Consider the following 5,330-nt stretch of genomic DNA (forward strand, 5'->3'; position numbering starts at 1 on the left):
AACTCTTAAGCTGTGGTGGTGGGTATAGGCTCTGCCCCTCCAATGGAACTGGATGGAGGAGGGAGAGGTCTTCCCAAACACCCACAGAAGCAGCAACAGCAGCAGAAATAAACTGTCTGTTATGAAAAGGACATTGTGTAACTAGTGCAACCTGACATCTCAGCCAGATGGCCCTGTTTTATCAAATTATGGCTTCTGATTGATGGCTTCTGGTTTGGAGTGGAAGATTCTGCAGACATCACTAGCAAAGAAATCTTGCACCGTGACCTAGCTGAGCGGGACAGAGTTGGGGGACCCCTCCTGCTGCCCAGAACTGTATTCCTTAGAAGGCAACCTGGGGAGGGATTTATGCCAGTGGTGGGCGGAGCCAGAGGCAAACAAGTAGGTGGAGCCAGGAGTGTGAACTACATTCCAGTTGTGCAAAAGTCATTCAGTCTCCACATCCCTGTATTCACACATCTCCACCTTTCCTCCAGACAAACAAGAGGCATTTCATAGTTCAAGTGTACATGTCATTCCTGCAAAATCACTTGAGGAGGGTGCGAGTCAAGAACAGCGAGGGGTGCAACCTGAGTATAAGGAGTACAGCTTTTGGAAAGTCCTGGGAGCCACATAGAGACATTTGGTGGGCCGCATTCAGCCACTGGGCCTGAGGTGCCTCATGTCTGTAGTGGAGCAATCTTTGTCTTGCTTAAAATCACTGCTGAACAGAGTCTCCAAAGGCTGCTTCTATCATTGTAAAAACCACTTGGTGAGTAAACATTTTGTCCCTCTTGTGGGATTTTATTTGCCAGGCATTTGCAATTATTTCATCACCTTTGTTCTACTTAACAACATTATATTATTCTTGTCTCTCAGTCTTACTCCTGTTTGAAGAATATGATGTAGTTTTTATTGCATTGTGTTGAGTGAAGAGTGGATTTTTCAAGGAAGGAAGGAAGGAAGGAAGGAAGGAAGGAAGGAAGGAAGGAAGGACGTATTCAAGGGTCATCTTCCATGTGTTACCTTTGCCCTCTAGTTGTAGGAACATGGAATCACAGAACTGTAGAATAGATTACCCTTGTTGGAATGGATTACCATTCTTGATATTTTCACAAAAGTTCTCCCCCTCTATCTGCCAAGCGGTGGCAAGAGCCCATGAGGTTCCAGGCACTGACTCAGAGTCTGTGTTCCTTTGGAGAATTGAGACACGGCAGAGACTGTTGTAGCTTTAAGAAATATGCTTAATTCACATCTTTATACCTTAAGTCTGCATGGAGGGAGTCTGTGAAGACAAGATGGCGTCCGGCACGTTTCCACTGCGCCACTGGACGCCCGTGCCAATCGAAAACACCTTCAGCTCCCTTGGCTCTCTTACTTAAGGCTTTAGCAGAGTTCACGCAGCGGGGAAAAACTGCTGCCTTGTGTGGGTAATAATTCAGACTGAATGCAGGAATTCTTTCAGATCTCCAATAGTCTTTAATGAGTAGAAAAACATCATAAATCAGCCCGGCGAATTGGCTGGCATCCTTCCGCTGCGCCGTCAAAAGCAAAAGAGACTCCACACACAGAGAAACATTCCCGTATGTGAACATAACCACGCCTCAGAATGTGAGACGTCACTCAGAACTGTTTAACCCTGTAAGTTCTGATTCTCCTCACACCCCCTCTCGTCTCGCATTCTGAGGGAAACTGTGAGTATAACTCTCCCCAAACACAGCCCTTCACAAAGTTGGACTCCATGGGCGTTCTGACCTCTGCACAGTCAGACATCCCGAACTTTTTGCCAAGCTCTTTGGAAAAACCTTGCATCTGTCTATCTGTCTGTGCACAGTTCTCGGCCTGCTTGCCCTCTGGCAGCTTCTTGGTCGAGCACACATCTACAGACCTCATTGAGTTCACCTCCTTTCCCATTGCCTCTTGCCCCTTCCTGGCTTCTGTCTCAGGCAACTGTTGAATCTCCTCAAAACTCTCAGGTTCGCACTTTGCTAACGGGAGACTAAGGCTCACTCTTGGGCTCTCTTTTTACAACCTGTGGAGATGCCCAACCCTGTTCTTGACCCTGGTCAGCGACCTGGTCCTCATCAACAGGTTCAGCTTCTGCTTCTCCCTCCCCCTCAGAATCAGACAGACATTCTGAGAGAACGTCAGGATTCACATGGATCCTTGACCAACCATTCTGCTTACAGAACTCAGCATTTCTGCTGATTAGAATCCTGGACTATTCACCATCTGGATATGCAAACCTCCACCCTTTTGTCGCAGGCTCGTACCCACAAAAGATCATTTTCTGGGACCTCAGGTCACCTTTCTTTCATTGAGCCTTTGGCACAAGCACCCAGGCTTCGCAACCAAACACACGGAAGAAATGCACCTTCGGTTTCTTCCGGTGCAGCAAGAAATACGGTGTGTCACCTACCACTGTACTATAGGAACTGTTCAAAGTGAAATTGGCCACCTTCCAAGCTTTGGCCCAAAAACTCTGAGGCAAACCAGAGTCAAACAGTAAAGCGTCAGCTGCTTCAGCCAGTGCCTTGCTCCTGCGCTCCGCCACACCACTCTCCTGAGGAGAAGTAGCTACCGTCAACCTGTGACGTATTCCCTTATGGCGGAAGAAACTCCGCAGAGCAGACCCAGTGAACTGCTCGCCTCGGTCACTCTGAAAACCCTGCACCTTGGTGGAAAACTGTAGTTCCACCGCCGCAACCCAGTCTTTGATCAGTTGCCCTGCCTCGCTTTGCTGTTTCAGCGAGAAGACCCACCCGTTCTGGGTAAAATCATCTGTCAGCGTGAGTGCATATCTGGCCCCGCCCAGACTCTCTGGCATGGGACCACAAAGGTCTGTGTGCACAAGCTCAAAAGGCTTTGTGGTTACCCTCTCCGATCTGGGATAACTGCACCCTTTTACCTTTGCCCTTCTGCATGCCCTACAATCTAGGAATTTGTCACATGCTTTCATCTTGCAACCTACAGTGCATTCGGGCAACTTCTGGATATCTTTCCAACAGCCATGTGACATTCTCCTGTGCCACAAATGAGCACATGAATCATGAGTGGGAACGTTTGCACACTTCGCCTGTGCTTCCTCAGCGTCCCCCTTACCCTCCAGAGGTGTCTCCAGAACAAAGAGGTTGTTCTGACATGCAACACTGACCAGTTGTCTCCCACCCCTGGAAATAGAACAGACATTATTTTCAAAGCAAACCTTGTAACCCTCCTGTAAAAGACAAGATACAGATAAAAGACAATATTTCATTCCAGGCACAACGTAGACCTCCAGCTCTGCCTGTAAAAAAGAAACAAACACATTTCCAACGGTGGTTAAATGTCTCTGTGACCCATCAGCAAAAACGACTGTTTTCCCAGTTGAAACAGTCCTGCAGTTCCACATTTCACCACTAGGTGGCGCTGGCATCAGGTGATGGCTGGCTCCTGAGTCTATGACCCAACGCAGCACTCTGCCCTCACTGGAGTTGTTCTCTAGCGTTGCCATGGAGGCTAGATAAGAACCGTCCTCCACGCTTCCTGTGTCACGTCCTCCCTTCGCATTCCCACGCTGGCCCCCTCTCCTGGACTGGCTGCCATGGAAACCTGGCTGACTGCCATGGGAAGCGACCTTGGAGACATCCTGCCCAGCCTCTCTGGCTCTCCGCGGACAGGATCGACGCAAATGGTTAGCAGACTTGCAGACAAAACATCGCCGAGTGGAAAAAACCTGAACTGCGCCTTCAGCTGGCCTGGCCCCCCCTCTGAAACTGGATGGGCTCTCTGTGCCAGCTCGGCCCCCTCTGAGACAGCATTCCTCCTCGTCACACACAGTGGAAAACTTTGCAAACTTGCCTTTGGATTTCTCTGCCCCTGTAACTTCAGGAACATGGCCAGCAGCCCCCTCTGGGCTCTCAGCTTTCTCCCGGCCCTGGTCTCCTGCTGAGCTTTCACACAGACTCCTCAGCACCTGCCAGGTGGCCTGAGCCGACTCAATGCCCTCCAAGTGGGGCAACAGCAAAGCGTCCATGCTTGCTTTCAACATGCAGAGCTCTCTTTGCATTCTCAGCTCTCTATCCTCCAGCAAAACAGCCTCCAAGCCTGCTGCGTCATCCTCAGCAGCAACTGGCATGGGTGGGGCCGGCTCCTTCTGGGCTATACTCCAGAGCCCTGTGGCCAAAAACCACCCCCTTACTCTTCTAACCCAGATATCCCAGGACTGGGTTGTGAGCTTTTCAAACGGGACGGAATATGACTCCTGGCCATCTGCCATCTTCTCCCCCGGGGCTCATCATACTCACTTAACAGCAGCTCCTTGGCACCCGGTCCCAAAGATGAGATCCTCCCCAGCGAGCTTCTCTGCCTCAAAACGTTAGGCAAAAGCTCCAACTGGCTCCAGCCCAGCTGGCTTCACCCACACACACAGGCACAACTTGGCAACAGCTTCAAAAGCTTGGCTAGCTTCCATAACCTGTGAAGACAAGATGGCGTCCGGCACGTTTCCACTGCGCCACTGGACGTCCGTGCCGATCGAAAACACCTTCAGCTCCCTTGGCTCTCTTACTTAAGGCTTTAGCAGAGTTCACGCAGCGGGGAAAAACTGCTGCCTTGTGTGGGTAATAATTCAGACTGAATGCAGGAATTCTTTCAGATCTCCAACAGATCTCATTGAGTAGAAAAACATCATAAATCAGCCCGGCGAATTGGCTGGCATCCTTCCGCTGCGCCGTCAAAAGCGAAAGAGACTCCACACACAGAGAAACATTGCCTTATGTGAACATAACCATGCCTCAGAATGTGAGATGTCACTCAGAACTGTTTAACTCTGTAAGTTCTGATTCTCCTCACAGAGTCCACATCTTACAGAAGAGTCCAAGGCATCTCTCTTCGCCAGCCTTTAGCCAGCCTGCCCAAAATGGATGCCAGTCCTTCTTCCTTCTTCCTATTCCCAGCAGAATTTGCTCAAAACTCTCTTTTCCTGTCACCTCACACCTGGTTCCCCTGGCAACCTTCCAAACCCCCAGTCTTTGTTCACACCTCAGGGCAGGGGGGAAAGACGGTTCTCTTGCATTGCCAATGGCCCTCTAGAGCCCCCTATTGTTCCTTAATGGCCCTAGCCTGACCAGGTCATTTTGCATAGGCTAGTCCAGGAATTCCTCTGAAGCTTCCATTCTCCCTTCATATCCCAAATAATCAACATCTTAGCATTTATTAATTTCTAGGGTTTAGGGGTACCACAAAATCTATAACATTATATTGAATGTGTAGTTCATGAGTTGTCTCCAATGCCAGTCCTATGGAGAGTAGTTCCATTGAAGTTAATGGGCATGGCTAACTTGGGTCCATTGATTTCAGTGGCTTGGATC

The 5,330-nt window shown here is 49.6% G+C and overlaps 1 protein-coding gene and 1 long non-coding RNA gene across 2 annotated transcripts in view; one reads left to right on the forward strand and one right to left on the reverse strand.

Moving 5' to 3' along the window:
- Nucleotides 1-5,330, reverse strand: part of LOC307221617 (ly6/PLAUR domain-containing protein 5-like) — an 86,162-nt gene that overhangs the window by 8,173 nt on the left and 72,659 nt on the right. The gene's annotated exons all lie outside the window — the stretch shown is intronic.
- The window catches only part of LOC307221803, a 31,150-nt gene that overhangs the window by 5,438 nt on the left and 20,382 nt on the right, over nt 1-5,330 (forward strand). The window lies entirely within an intron of this gene.

This window comes from Podarcis cretensis (assembly GCF_951804945.1).
Source record: "Podarcis cretensis genome assembly, chromosome: 8".
NCBI lineage: Eukaryota > Metazoa > Chordata > Lepidosauria > Squamata > Lacertidae > Podarcis > Podarcis cretensis.